The following is a 16,924-nucleotide window of genomic DNA, read 5'->3' as shown; positions in this document are numbered from 1 at the left end:
CCACTGTAACCCCTGAGGGGATTGTGGAGGATGTGATGGTCTACAATGACTCTTGGGAGTACCCTATAGATTTCCTAGTTCTCCAGCCTAAGGCTAAGCTTACTGGTTACCCTCTCATCCTTAGAAGGCCATGGTTGGTCACTACTGATGCTTACATTTGTTGCAGAGTTAGGAATATGACCATCAAGAATGGGAATATGTCCAAGCAGTTAGTCCTATACCCTCCTGCTCAACCTTCTCTAGAGAATAAATTACATTTATGGTTGGAGGAGGAGAAATAACATGAAGTTTATTCCACCCAAATTTATACTTTAGAAGCAACCATGGGAGGAGGACAACAGGATGAGGATGACTTGATTGAACATCTACTCCAAAGTCCAACTCACAGTCCATTTCCCTTAGAAGAAGCAGTAAAAGAAACCTGAAATAGTCACCCAATTGACTTATGCTTGGCCGATTCCAACCCACTTCATGTCAAAACCATATAATTCAGCGCAGAGAGAACCTTGAAAATCAATCCATCTCTTTCTTCTCTCCAAGAAGAGAAGCTATGCAACATGCTAAAGGAAAATCTAGAAGTCTTCGCTTAGAGTTAAAAAGAAATGAAGGGAGTATACTCAGTGTGTACTCACCACATATACATCAAAGAAGGTGGCAAGCCAGTCTAGAAACCCTAAAGGAGGATGAATCCAACTCTCAAAGATATAGTCAAAGAATAACTGCAAAAATTGCTAGATGCGGGATTCATTTACCCTATCTTTGATAGTTACTGGGTCTCTCCTTTGGTGTTAGTTCCAAAGAAAAATGGTAAGTGGAGAATCTGTGTCAATTATAGGGAGTTGAACAAAGCCACAAAGAAGGGCCATTTCCCTCTACCCTTCATTGACCAAGTGGTAGATGTGCTGGCAGGGAAAAGGTTTTTCTCCTTCCTAGATGGACTCATTGGGTACAGCCAAATACAGATCTGCCTGGAAGACCAAGATAAAACCACATTCACTTGTCCTTGGGGTAATTTTGCCTATAGGGTCCTTCCTTTTGGCCTATGCAATGCTCCTGCCACTTTTTAGAGAATAGTCCTCAGTATTTTTGCCGAATTAGTCCATAATGCAGTGGAAATTTATATGGATGATTTTAAACCTTATGACTATGATTTTCAAGAAGCTCTATCTAACCTAGCAAAATTACTACACAAATGCATTGAAATGAACCTGTCTCTCAGTCCTAAAAAATGTGAATTCTTGATGACAGTAGGGACCGTGCTAGGTCATTCAATATCTCAGCAAGGACTGTAGGTGGACCCAAACAAAATAGCTATCCTCCATAGGGTCCCACCTCCTCAAAAGCAGAGAGATGTCAAAAGTTTCCTAGGGTTAGTTGGATACTATCAAAGGTTCATAAAGGACTTCAACAAGTTGGCCTCTCCTTTATTTGGTTTGTTGTCAAAGGAATCTGAGTTTATATGGTCAAAAAGATGTTAAGAGGCCTTAGACATCCTAAAGGATAAATTAACCACTCCACTGATTCTCCAAGGCCCAAATTGGGCCCTCCCCTTTCATATCAATGTTGATGCCTCACACAAAGCCATAGGAGTAGCCCTAGGTCAGATAGATGAAAAACTGTCTTATGCTATCTATTTTATTAGTAAGAATTTGTTAAAGGCTGAACCAAATTACATAGTGACCGAAAAGGAACTCCTAGCTGTTGTGCATTCATTGAAAAAATTTAGGCATTATATTACAGATTGTCAAACATTTGTGCATACTGACCATGCTGCAATCAAATATTTAATGAACAAACCATATGTGAATGCTCAAATTATAAGATGGTTACTTTTATTAGCAATTTGATCTAACCATTTTTGATAAGCTTGGTAAGGAAAATGTTGTTGTAGACTTTTTTCCTAGAGTAAATTTTCCTGCAGGTGAAGAAGGAATGGTTGATGACCAGTTACCAGACGAGCACTTATTTTCTATTTCAGTTCTCTCTCCATGGTTTCCCGATATAGAAAACTATTTGGTATCAACACAATTCCCACCAAACTTGTCCTCCAAAGAAAAGAGCAAGATAGTAAGGAAGAGTGCCCCCTTCACTTGGATTGGGGACAATCTCTTCAAACTTGGCCTAGATCAAATCTTGAGAAGGTGTGTGAGGGAGGAGGAAGTCTTTGACATCCTTCTGACCTATCATGATGGGCCTTGTGGAAGTCACTTTGAAAAAATGAGGACAACATTGAAGGTGTTACAAGCAGACTATTATTGGCCCACTCTTCATTAGGATGTAAAAAATATATATTAGTCAGTGTGATCAGTGCCAAAGGATGGGAAGGCCTACTCCAAGAGATGAAATTCCTCTGTAGCCTCAAGTGACTTTCGAGCCATTTGAAAAGTGGGGCATGGACTTCATTGGGCCTATTGACCCTCCTTCCAAGCAAAAACAATACATTATTGTGTGCACTAATTATTTCACTAAGTGGGCTAAAACCAAGGAAATTAAGGCAATAATAGAGGAGAAGGTGGCTGAGTTCCTAAGGGAGAATATATTCTACAAGTTTGGGTACCGTAGAGAGTTGGTCACAGACCAAGGAAGCCAGTTTACCTCCAATGTGATTGAAGACTTGCTTGGCCATCACAAGATCAAGCATAGAACCTCCACTCCCTATCATCCACAAGCTAATGGGAAAGTGAAGGTGACCAACAGAGCACTGGAGGGCATATTGACCAAAGTGGTAAGCAACAACAGGAAGGATTGGGAAAATAGACTAGTTGAGGCCACCTGGACCTATAACACCACATAGAAGACCACGATTGGATTCACAAGCTATGAGATGGTTTATGGGAAAAGAGCCTTGTTTTCCATTGAATTTGAATATAACACATTAAGGATGGTAGCCCAATTAGATCTAGATCTCAGTAGTGCACAGAAAGAGAGATTGTTCCAGTTGAATGGTTTGGATGAATTCAGAATGTAGGCCCTCCTACATATAGAGGTAGTTCAACTACAAAGGAAGATCTGGCATGATAAAAACATCAAGGAGAAGCAATTTTGGGAAGGCGATTGGGAATTTATATATGATTCTGGGTATAAAGAATTTAAGGGAAAGTTAAGGACAAGATGGCTAGGACATTATGTTGTGGAAAGATGCCATGATAATGGTTCAGTGCAAATCAAAACCATAGATGAAGAGGCCATTCCTTTTCTTGTTAATGGACATCGATTGAAAATTTACAAGAGACCTTTATCAAAACAAGGTTCATTGATGATATCAATGAAATAGTGATGATAATGGAGCAATTTCCAACTCCTCCCTCATCAAATCATTGAGAAAAAGAAAAAAGAATAAGGACTCAGGTGAAAAACTCCATGAGGTGCTTGAGTCCCATCATTGGGTTGAAAACTTCTTGAGGTGGCTTAGCGGTGTCCAAAAAAAAAAAAAGAGAGATAAAAAGAGAATAAGAAAGATCCCTGGGTGAAAACCTCTCTTGAGGCACCCAGGGCAAACAGCTAAGGTGAAAACCTCTCAGAGGCAACTTGTTTTTAAAAAAAAATAAAAATAATAAAAATCATGAAATTTCCATTTGCAGGTCTACAAGAAGGAGGGTTAAAGAGAAAAGGAGGATCACAAAGAGACCCTTTTCACTCACATATTTATTTTTCCACTCATTACCATTCAATCCTCCACCATCTTTATCGTTTTTTCCACTCTGTTGTTTCAATTTACAAAGGGACTATGTTTTCTACACGATCCCCTGAAAACCTATAGGATGATCATGTAGGAATTAAAATGATCCATAAATCCTACAAGAAGTAGTCCTAATGAAAATGAATGACGTGATAGGTCAATACAATTCACCCTCTTCATCATTCAATGACCATACCTTTTCCACCATCATCACCTCTGCACTCACAGAAAAAGAAAATCAATTTCAAGAGTATTTTTTTCCCAGTGTTCGAAAAGAAGGGAAACAGGGAGGAATAAAGAGAATCACTTGAGTATTCCTTGCTCTCCACACTCCTATTCTTTCTCTCCATCCATGTCACTATCCTCACAACCCCAATAGAAAGAATGATTAAGAGTTCTGAGGGAGAAGCAGCTACAGGACATCTTGTAGGAAATCTTGTAGTAGCCTATCCCACAAAATACCAATCACAATAGCAACAAACCTCTAGCATGATGATCTAGGAGCTCCAAAGTAGCAACAACACCACCATCTTCAACCACAGGTACCTACACAAACAAAGGAGTCATTAGCAAACAACAAGAGGAGGAAAAAGAATAACATGCAGCCAATACACACAACAACACCTCTAGTCTTCGACAACTGCAACAAAGCACTAGAACCATAGGTAAGTATCCTGCTCACTCTCTCATATGCATCATATAGTCAAAAAAATGTAAGGGTTATGAGTAATTTGGTTCGTAAGTGAAATGTTGGCTAGTTAACTTGGCCACCTTCATTCAATAAACACATACAGAACAGGGTGTCCTCTCACATGTGGCTGTAGTCAACTCAAATACAGAGGAGTAGGAAAAAATTGGTTAAGAATAAATATGCATAAAGTGGGAGATGATTACGAGGAGTGGGGAATGATGAGGTGGTAGTGGGTACCAATGGTCCAAAAATGGAAACCTACCTTTGCTTCCAGCACACCACCTCACCTCGAATAACCATAAGAGGAATTATTATCATTCCCATGCATTCATGCATTCACTTCCTCAAATATCACTCTCACAGGTCACTCTCATACCTAGGCAACCCACCGGAAGAAAAAATCCTTCATTTTACTGCACACGAATTCCTACAGGATTGCACAGGAATTCCTACAGGATCATGCACAGGAATTCCTATAGGATACATAGAGATTGTCTACAGGATTGGGCAAGAAGAGTTTCATAAGGGATAACATGGGAGTTGGCCACTCCAAACAATATAAAGAGGTAGGCTCCGTAATTACATACCTCTTTACAAAGTAATTGAACCAGAAATCCTTTAAGTTGAGTGAATTTGGCAGCTGTGTAAGGAAATTACATACACACTCATTTCTGTTTTGGTTTCGCATTTGAAAATATTCTCAACCCTATCATCTCCTCAAACTTCACCAACCAAGATGACAAGAGGGTTTAATGGGAGGGATCCCATCAACACCATGAGAATCCAAAAACACCCCAAAGTGCTTGAAATCTTCACAAGACATAGCTGGATGGGGTTTTTCGAAAAAATTTAGAGGATATGATGATAAGGTGGCTCAAGAATTTTCTCTCTCCCACATTCCACTCACCAGAATCCATGCCACTGTTGTGATAAGGGGCCTCTCTATAGAACTCACCCTTGAGCTCATTAGCAAAATCACAACACTTCCCTTAGGAATACCATGGAGGAAAGAAGACAAAGGAGATAGCCAAGTTGCCAAAAGGAAATTCTTTTTCGAAGGTGAGGACCCCACTGAGGACAAAAATGGAGTAAGGAGGGAAAGTCTACCATATGCATGGAATGAGGTAAGATACCAACTTATCAAATACATTTCATGTGAGGGTAGGTATAGTGTGGTCTATGGCTATCATTTTAGTTTTCTTGAGGAATTGAGATTTGTAGTAGAAACACCCCCTCATAAAAGGCTCAACATACCGTACTTCCTACTGCAATCACTAATAGACTCAAGCATCAAAGTGTAGGAGGGGAATTCCAAAAAATTAGCTCACCATGGGTTAATAGGATCCCTATAGAAGATGCCCTCCAAAACCTCAAAATTCCTATAATATGGTCAGTTTTTAGAGACATGCTAGCAAAGGAGGACATCAAAACTCTCACATATGATGTTAGTCCTACTGTTAGTGAAGAGGGAGAGATAAAGACTAAAGCAGAGGAAGAATAAGTAAAGTAGGAAGAGGAAGAAATAGAAGGAGATGAAGATGAGATGGATGAAGAAGGAGAGGAAACATAATAAAATGAGGAATATGAAGAAGAAGAGGGAAAAGAGAAGGCATATGATGAAGAAACAGAGGAGGATGTTAAGGAGGAAACTGACAAAGATGTTGAAGTTCTATAAGAGGAAGAATACATGAAGGAAATAGGTGAAGAAGGAAATGGAAAAGAGGGGACATAAAACAAGGAGGAGTCACCTAGGGTGTCTCTAGAACCCACTGAGAGAGAGGTAGCAACTGCCCTCACTGCTCTTAGCACCCCCATCAAGCAAAAAGGAAAAAGATAGAGGCAGACCCCATTATATTTTAGGACAAGAAAAAGCACAAGAATAAGATAGGGGAAACCCCAAAAATCAACCGAAATTCCTATTGTGATTGAAGACACCCCTACTCAAAAGGATAAAATGCCTTCCCCTAAGTCTCCTATCACATATTTGAGAATTCCTATTACTAGATCAACCTCCTCAGAGGGAAAGGCAGTCCTACAGACACAACAAAATCTACATGAAGCAAAAGAAATCCTACATGATACTCTGTTAAATCTACAGGAAGCACAAAAGTTGGAATGGGAGGTATGGGAGTAGTAAGAAACTAAAGAAGAGGACCCAGAGACAAAAGAACCAAACCCCAAACCTAACTTGGAATCCTACTTCCGTTTTATTGAAGGAGGCAGAGTCATACCTCAAAAATTTGCTATCCCACTGTTCTTCGAGCTTGAGAAGGATAGGGCTAGGACTCACTGATGGGTGATTGACAAATCAAAGGGGGTGGAAGAAAGTGGGAAAATGGAAGAGAAACTCAAGGAGATGGGTAGAGAGCTAAGTGGCTTGAGATACAGAGAAGCCATAATGAGAAATCAACTAGAGACAAAAATTTCATGGTTGAGGGTACAACTTCAGGAAAGAGAGAATCAATTGGCATGTATGGTTAGTATCTCTTTGGAAGCAATCCACTGTAGGATGCCAACTAAATCCTATGCTCTATACCTCAAAGAATAGTGGCTGTAGTTTCAGAACAAGACCCTAGCACAGAGAGGCACCACACCATTTCAAGACTACAGGCAATTCATAGATCTTTGTGATCATAGCACACTAGAAGATAGGGCCAAGATGGTTGGGTTCTATTTGCACAACATGGCCCTAACAGACATGAATGTATGGGAGCCTAATGCCAAGGTAGGATATTTACAATTGATGGATTTGGCATCATCGATGAACCATGAGGATTCAAGGGTTGCAGAGATGAAAAGGATATTGGCAAGAGAGCGAACTGAACCTCTTGTGATCAGAATTGAAAAATCAAATCCCATGGCCCTCATCAATACCCATAATTTGATAGAAAATGATCCTTAGCTGGCACCTAGATATCTTGCTGCCTAAGAGTAAGAAATTTCACATTTTGAGGACATGTTTAGGTTGTTAGGAGATGATAGCATACATGCTTGCCTGAGGAGATGGAACACACTGCCATACAACTTAAAGATAAGAGAGTATCACTCTCCTCAAAGGATGAAAGAGGCACTAAACATGACACCTATGTATAAGCAGTCTATGCAAAGGTTGACAATCAATTTGATTAGCCTAAAACTTAGTCCACCACTACTCTTAGAGATGCTAGAAGGGAGAAAGGAAGAAGAAGAAAAGAGGCAATGGGAGGAGGTAGAAAAGAAAGAAAGCATCTATGAACAAGAGGAGGAGACCACAACAGAGTCATGGGATGTCAGGGAGGCCACTAGAGCCATGAAGGATATGGATATTGATTAAGTTGCTCTAGGATGAGCAACACTTTCAATAGGGGGGTGATGATGAGCCTCATCATTGGCTAATTATATGGGCCTCAATTCACCTCCTAGATTAGTCAAACCAACTTTTCTCATAACTTGTTACATGTTTTTTATTATATTTTGTTTATGAGGTGAGTTAGAGTTGGATATTATGCTTAGTGGACTAATATGCATTAAATTCAGGATTAAAGGAGCCAATCAAGGAATTTTGGCAAAGACTAAGGTAAAAAATTAAATGGGACAAGGGAGAGGGATTATAGGAGGTGAATACTCCTCATTTTTTACTCCTCCATTCGAATATTCCTCCATTCGTCACATCAGCTCGGAGTGCAAACATCCAAAACATGAGGATTAAAAGGTAGTCGAGCAAGTGAGAGACAAAGCACCAATTTATCTAGAGTTTGGGAGCTGAGCCTCCCTAATTTTAAGGAAGTTGCTGGGGACTTCAGTTGTATAAGTAGAGAGGCCTAAGACTTCAGTAGGATTCAGTTTTTTATTGTAAAACTCTAAGCTATTTTCGAGCTGCAATACTTATGAAATTTCTATTGATGTAATTTGTTGTTTTGGTGATAAGAATGAGTTTTGTTTTGAGCTAGCACTGAGTTAACTCAAAGGGTTGAAGCTCTTGTGTTAGGGCCCAACCCTAGCAACCAAGGCTCCTTTTTATTGTACATGTATGTTTAGTGTAGTATCATAGCTTCATTGTTAATTTGGTTTTAGATGTATTTCCATTACAAGTAGTGTAGATTAGATTGGTTTTTTATTAGTTTTCTTCTATTTGTGCCTTATTTCAAGTAGCAGGTCATCAAGGATAACAAGTATCACCACAAGGTTGTCAGCAGGTGTCTCATCCTCACTTCCTCCCTCTGGGATCATGACTTGAGGAAGGGACCCTTAATTAGCCCCCAAAACACATATATCTAGTTCTTTTATGAGCTTTGGAGTTTGTTGTCTTTAAATTAGTATTTGGTTAGTTTTTCAAGGTAGATTTCCATTGTCATCTTTTTCATCTCCATTTCTGCAGTAGATTTCATCCAAGCTTTCATTCCTTTCAACAACTTTCCTCATGCATAGTGTAGGTAGTTAATTCATTAATTCTTCTTTTCTAGTTTATAAAAATGTATCTTGTTTGCATAGCTTTTTGGAAGACACACATGTTTTATGAAGAGAAGGTGCTTCAATAGGAGACTAAGAATTCATAGCCTGCAACCACCTTCCAATCCACCCATATGGTCATGTACTCTCTCACTGTGATGATGTAGCACACACCTATTTAATTCTTACTTGGGGGCTGGATTGGTCATACAAAGTCATTACCCATTTCTCAAATGGCTATAAGGACACCTGCAAATTCAGAGGTAGCTCATCCCTTTGTGATGGCCTTCCCATTATTTGACATGCATCACACACCCTACAATATGCTTTGGAATCTTTATGCAGCGTAGGCCACCACAACCTAAAGCACAAAATATTCTGCGATGTTTCCTTTCCTGCATAGTGCCCTCCTGCAGATCCTCCGCAAGCCTCCACAAGGATGTTGTTTCTTTCAAAATAGGGCACATAACTTCAGAGTATCTCGTCCGATCCCGTTTTATACAAATGTCCTGAAATTAATGAGAAATCAGCTGCGCGCACTACCAACTCTCTCTTTTGCTGGTTGGTGTATCCTTCTGGAGCTGTCTCTGTGGTAAAAAAATGGATAATATCTGCAAATTGGTTGTCTACTATGTGCACCGCGAAGAGCTATGCATCGGTTAGCCCTTCCTTTAAATTAGTAGGGTCCTCCGCCTTTTCAATGCGTGATAAATGGCTAGGTCCTGCATTCAACCTTCCTAGCTATACAATTACCTCAAACTCGTATTCCTGAAAAAACAACAATAATTGAAATATATTCCCCCACAACACAGGCTTATTGACTAGATACCTCAAAGAAGAATGGTCTGTGTACATCTTAAAATTTCCGCCCAGCAGATAGTGCCTGAACTTTTGGAGTGCGTACACCATAGCCAATCCCTCGTGCTATGTCATTGACTAGTTCTTCTCAGCTTTTGATAATTTTCTGTTTGCAAATGCTATAGGGTTATCCATTTCTCCTTCGCCAGCCTGTGTCAGCTAATGAGCTCCAAAAATGGATAATTATTTGGGCTCATTCAACCTCCTAATTCGACTTAATCCAACACTCTCATTAGTTTATTGCATGTTTTTGATTATATTTATGCTAATAGAGTGAATTGGGTTAGTCATTATGCCAACAAGCCTAATGTGTGATTTGTGTAGCCTTTTTGGTCAATTTGGAGACAAAATCAATGGTTGAAATGAGCACTTGGCAGCCAAATTCGTGGAGAGTATTTTTAGGAAGGTGTTCCCTTCATTTATGGGCCCTTACCTCGAATTCTCCACCATTAGCTTGGAGTTCAAGGGCCACCAAATCAATCAGCACAAGGGCAACCAAGCAAGTCAAGTAGGACTGTTGTTAACTACAAGTCTTGGGCAGCGGAGTCCCTAAAGTTTAGGAGGACTGTTGGGGTCCTCAATTTGTATAAATAAGAAGGCTTAGGGCCTCATTTGGGGTTAGCTGGTAGTTATCTAGTGGTTAGTCATTTTGTAGCCAATGGTTAGTCATTTTGTAGGCAGAAGTTAGCTAGTTTGTAGTTCGATTTTTATGCAGTAGATTAGCTTTGCTTTCAGCACATTTTCAAGTTTCCATTGTGGACAGTTTTGATGTAACTCTTCTTTTCTTGTTCAATAAAGATGAATCCAGCTTTGCACCAGCTCTAAATCTCTCTTAGGAGGCTGTAGCTCTTGGGGTTGGGCCCATCTCAAGCGCCCAATACCTCCTTTGTTTACTTTCATGTGTCTTTGCTGCATTCTTAGAGTAAAATATGCTATTTAGATTTAAAACTTATTGTGTTATTTAGGTTGCTTTTGATGATTAAAGTAGATCTTCATGTTCAGATTGATTTGGATAGATTAATAACATAAAGGATCCTTTGAAAAAGGGGCTCAAGAACCTCTGATCTTACCTCTCCCTCAGTGGGATCGTGAGTTGGGACAAAGGTGACCTTGCTGCCCACAAAAACGCTGTTTTGCTTCACCATGCAAGTATTAGTGTTGGATTCTTAGTTGTCAAACTTGATATCAGTTTTGACTGCATGATTAGGGTTATGATTGCTTAGTTGCATAGTTAGTTCATCTGATTTTGTGCAAATAAACTTCTGTTCCATTTCTTTTGCTATTATCTAGGTCAGATTAGGTCAAGGTAATTAGGTTCTTGATTTTCCAAGTCTTCATTTGTTAAATTCGAAAAATAACTTGCAGAGCACCTGTTATCCTTCTCTATCTACCCATAATCCATCAGATAATATGCTCCAACCCTTAGTCCATGATTCGTACCCTTCATTTTCCATACTTTCCCCACCTTGCCCTAATTCCTACATTCTTGTGCATCATCGCTTCCTCCATCCTTGAACAAATCCAATCGCTCCTTAGCCTCATCCACCAAGTCCTAGACCTCTTAAAACCCCTATTTCACCTCCATACTCATTCCTCCATCTTTTTCCCTCCATCCATGCTCCAAAATCCCATTTCGAAACATCCTGTAGAAGAATTACAAAACATCCTGTAGAAATCCTGAACATCTTGTAGAACCCCTGCAGACTTCCTGTAGAAGCTCATAAACACAGTTTCTTGGTAGCCAAACTTTGTGAGACTCTCTGGAAGGGTGTTGGGGACTCCTTAGACCCTCTCTGAACCTTCCCGACCTCTTCCAAGCATTTCTCCTCCTTGATCCACCTCTGCACAGTAAAAAATAGTTAAAAGCACATGCATGATAATTCCAACAACTTAATCAAAAATACAAAAAGATGTTTTCTTCAGATAGAGGTAGTCTAGACACATGTATTTTACCTTCATAGAAGTAATGGCATCTCTTTCAGTAGTTTGCATGCTCTCCTTTGCGTTAGTAGGACTAGCTGGTAGAATTAGGGTTTGTTAGGGTTTGCGTTTCTTTTTGGCTTTCAGTTTCCTTTTGCAATTAGATTAGCTTCCTTCGAGTTAGCTTTCATCCATCAATTAAAAAGCTTCTTCTAAGAGCTCATAGAAGTTGGCTTAAGCTCCTAGTGGACTTGTGCCAGCTGACCAAGTGACAATTGCGGCAAGAGCTAGTACTTGTTCATACATCACCGTCGCTTCCAAGTTTGTTACGAACTACCGGGTTGATAAAATTAAAGAAGGGAGTTCCAGGAGTTGTAGCATTATTGCTACAATACTGGAGCCCACAATTAGCACTGCTCCCAACGTAATACATGAGGCATCAACGTGCACATGGAATTCCTTCTCTCAATCTGAAAAGACCAAGATCATCACGATGACCATTTTTTCCTTCTATACATCAAAATTGCGCTGACATTCTTCATCCCAACATAATTTAGTGTTCTTCTTCAATAGCTTCTCCATATGCACAGTAATCTAAGATTAATCCTTGATGAACTTTTGATAGTACCTAGTATGGCCCAGCATTGCACACAACTATTTGACACTCCTCGGGGCTTTCAAATTGATTATTACCACAAAATTGGTAGGGTCCACCATTAGTCCTTGCTGCATACCACATGACCTAGCAAAATCCCAAAGTGGACACAAAACAAGCACTTCTTTAAGTTCAACACAATCCGATACCTTCAACATGTATCCAACATTAACTGCAAACTGGCTACATGGCGCTTTACTAGCCCAAACACTATCCAGTCATCAAAATATACCTCCAAGAATTTGTGAATAAACTCTTTGAACACTGTGATGACAACATGAGAGAATATCGCTGGAACATTCTTGAGTCTAAAGGGCATCACCATATACTGAAAACACCCCCATTCCATCATGAAGGTTGTTTTACTCCTATCTTCTAGTGAGATCTTGATCTAATGATATTCAGAGAACCCATCAGTAAATGAGTAGGCCTCCTGCCCTCCCACATTGTCAAGTACCTCATTAGTAAATGGTGTCAGGAAAGGATCATGAATGCAGGCATCATTAAGCTTCCTTAGATCTATGGAAATCCTTATCTCTCCCTTCAGCTTCTTTTCTTGAACTACCATTGGGCTCACCCAATTAGATTCCTCCATTGGTTCAATAATACTTTCCTCAAGCATCTTGTCCAATTCCAAGCATATCTTTTCCTTGTATTTTGGATTAAGGTGATATGGTATCTACTTAACGGGCTTCATCACTCCCAAATCTCCTCTGATCCCTTTCAAATCCACAAATTTTGTAGAAAAAAGATCCTAGTACTCGTGGTGTAGCTCAACAACTTTGTCCACTGTGGCATCATCCCAATAATCTCTGATCTTCGTGAATTTAGGCTTTGCTTTAGTACCAATGTTAACATATCTAGTTTTCAATGGTGCGGTGATATTTGGGTTCTCTATCTGTGGACCTTTGACCTCGCGGTGACATTCCATCTCTGGGATATTGATATTCCTTGGATCCTCATCCTCCTCTTCAGCAGTCCCATTATAGAATTCTAGTGCATGGTGTAGTTGGGTGCTCCAATTCGGTTGAACCAATTCCAAAGGATCTTATGGAATTTGTAAGATCACTTCCTTAACAGCCTACATCACCTCATCAATTCTTTCAAACACGTCCTCAAAGCTGAAGGTCATAAAAAATCCTTCTCTTAAGATATCCCACTCCACAGTGTTGTGGCGGAGCTTTGTTTCCAAATACCAATTCATAGGGATTATGTCTAAAGTGTGAAAAAATGAATGATGAGCCTCATCATTGGGTAATTATATGGGCCTTGATTCACCTCCTAGTTTTGTCAAAGCAACTTTTCTCATAACTTATTACATGCTTTTGACTATATTTTGTTTATGAGGTGAGTTAGAGTTGGATATTATGCTTGGTGGACTAATATGAATTAAATGTAGGATTAAAGGAGAAAATCAAGGAATTTTGGCAAAGACTAAGGTCAAAACTTGAATGGGACAAGGGAGAGGGATTGTAGGAGGTGAATCCTCCTCATTTACTACTCCTCTATTCGAATATTCCTCCATTCATCACATCAGCTTGGAGTGAAAACAACCAAATCATGAGGATTAGAAGGAAGCTAAGCAAGTGAGAGCCAAAGCACCGATTTATATTAAGTTTGGGAGCTGAGCCTCCCTAATTTTAAGGAATTTTTTGGGGAATTCTGTTGTATAAGTAGATAGGACTAGGAGCTCAGTAGGATTTAGATTTTTATTGTAAAACTCTAAGATATTTTTGAGTTGCAATACTTGTGAAAGTTCTATTGATGTAATTTGCTATTTTGGTAATAAGAATGAGTTTTGTTTTGAGCCAACATTGAGTTAACTCAGAGGGCTAAAGGTCTTGGGTTATGGCCCAACCCTAGCATCCAAGGATCATCTTTATTGTACATGGATGTTTAGTGTAGTATCATAGCTTCATTGTTAATTTTCTTTAGATTTATTTCCATTATGAGTAGTGTAGATTAGATTGGTTGTTTATTAGTTTGCTTCCATTTGTGCCTTCTTTCAAGTAGCAGGCCAGTAAGGAGAAAAAGGATCACCAAAAGGTTTTCAAAAGGTTTCTCGGCCTCACTTTCTCCCTCTAGGATCATGACTTGAGGAAGGGACCCTTAAGCAGCCCCAAAAACATAGATTTATAGTTCTTTTATGAGCTTTGGAGTTTTCTATCTTTAAATCAGTATTTGGTTAGTTTTTCAAGGTAGATTTCCATTGTCATATTTTTCATCTCCATTTTTGTAGCAGATCTCATCCAAGCTTTCATTCCTTTCAGCAACTATCCTCATGCATAGTATAGGCAATTAATTCATTAATTTTGCTTTTCTAGTTTATGAAAATATATCTTGTTTGCATAGCTTTTTGGAAGACACACATGTTTTATGTAAAGAAAGTGCTTCAGGAGGAGACTAAGACTTCATAGCTAGTAGCCACCTTCCACTCTACCCACCTTAGCCATCCCTTGTTTTCTCCATCACCTTCACTAGCTTTTCATCATTTTTCATAGAAATCATTCCAAGCACATTGAGCGAATCCAACCATCTACTATCTTGGATATTGACTTCTGAGTGATCCTAGACCTTCTCCCACTCCATTCCACCCATCACACACCTTTCCTAGGCCTCCCATCACCTTCAACACCTCGCATTTCTCTCTCGGTTTTGTCCTGTAGGTTCACTGTAATCCCTACAGGATCATCTTGTAGGTTTCTAGTACATCCTGTAGGTTTTCCTGAAATGGCTTGTTTTAAGGCCGAATTGATGGAAAACCTCTACGAAGTCACCAAAATCCTCCCAAGGATCTTCTACACCATCCACCGATCTTATTACCCTCCCAGCCATCCTCAAACATCCTTAATTCACCTGCCACATGCACAGAAGCAATTAGTTTGCACACTTGATTTTTCATAAAAAGAAAAAAAAAGAAAAAAAAGATTTAGTTCAATCTCTTTACTTGCACATTAGTGTTGTTTGATGCTCCTTACTTCTACAACTTAGATAGTAGGATTTGTTTCATGTTGATTTAGCATTTCTGCCTAGCATAACTTCTTAAATGGTTAATTAGGGAATGGTGTTATTTAGCATTACATGTCGACCTTCTCCATTATTGCAGTAGAGTAACTCTCTCTTAGAGTAGATTTACCTTTCTTCCATAAAAGAATCAAGATTCTTCTGACTCCAAAGAAGTCCGGCTTGGAACCCCAGTGGTCTCTAGCTAGCGGAACAATGACAACACACAGAACCATCACTTTTACTTATGCATACAATACTGTCACCTCCAAGTTTGTATGAACCCCGGGTTGATAAGTAAAGTTGCTAGCCCAGGAGTTGCAACATCCTTGTTGCAATACTGGTGTTGTGGTTCCGTCCCATACACTTTAGCCCATTTTTCCAGAAGATCGTACAAATCATTCCTACCATCATATTTCTCAGTTAACCATACGCTAGGGAAACCAAATCTCATCCTAATCATCCTTCTATAATCGCGCAACTCATCAAAGTTGTCTTTGTGCATACCCCACCATGGAGAAGGCATAGCATGCAGTGCCAAATCCAGCACTTGAAAGAATTAGTCCTCTAGAACTTCTCTTTCAAAAGAATCCAAAAATTTATCTACATTAGTTAAACCATTGTAATAAGGTAAATTTCTTACCTCCGATGACACACATTGTAATGCTTTGGTCATCATGTTGCAGCGCAGTGTGGATAATTTCTACAACCTGTTTTGCCAAATGTTCCAACTCTTCATCTGAATCTGAGGTACAAGAACTTTCGTGGTCCCATGCAATCCATTCATCAGCCGTTGGATTGACCCAGTCTTGGTCTCATGTCATGATTGTTTAAATCTAATCCAAATCATCATTTTTTTCCTCATAGTCGCAGACTGGTTCGGTATAGCACATTTCATCTTGAGGGTCCAATGGTACTACAACGCAGAGCGATTTTGTTTCAAACAAAATTGTATGCTTCTTCAAATTGATTACCCCATTCATATCAATAGCCCAGTCTATTCCAAGGCACATGTGGTATGGATTGCTATCATCTAAAATTTATGTCACTTTAAAATCATCCAGCGTGCACGCACCTTCTATATCTATGGTAATTCCTGGAAATCATCCCATAGGGATAATATTTTGTTGGTTCGCCATCCTCAGTTGAATCAGAGACCATTGCAATGCTTGTCTCCCCATTCTCTCCTAGGTCTTTTTAGGCAATACGTTCACATCAGACCCCAAATCCAAGATAACCTCATCCATCTCATAGTTTCATTTTTGTGCGATAAGCCTCATCTCACGCCTTGTTCTTTCCTTATGTTTACCAATATTTCTGACTACACGGGGTCCATTAGGAGGATTATCCTTACCAGCACACTTGTCTATCAACTCCTGTAGTCCTTTCACAACCATGTTATCACACAATAGTTTCATGCAAGTCTCCAAGAAGGTGGTAGCACAGAGGGGTAAACCTCTGTAGATGTGTTGGTGACTTGAAATTTGTTTTGACTCCCTGAGGTAGATGCTTCAACGAAGCTTTTCTTTGCTTCCATGAATGTTTCATTCACATGCTCCAGATCGAAACAAATTTCCTTTTCTGGGGCCTTGTAGACCCATTCACCTTCTTTAGGTTGTTTGCCCTTATTGTCACCAATTGTGATCCCACTTCACATCACAATATTTAGATTCGAGTCCTCTTTACAGGG

This window comes from Pinus tabuliformis, chromosome 1_2 (assembly GCF_031772625.1).
Source record: "Pinus tabuliformis cultivar Carrire ecotype Pingquan chromosome 1_2, CPIR1, whole genome shotgun sequence".
NCBI lineage: Eukaryota > Viridiplantae > Streptophyta > Pinopsida > Pinales > Pinaceae > Pinus > Pinus tabuliformis.
Note: the sequence above shows the minus strand (reverse complement) of the source record.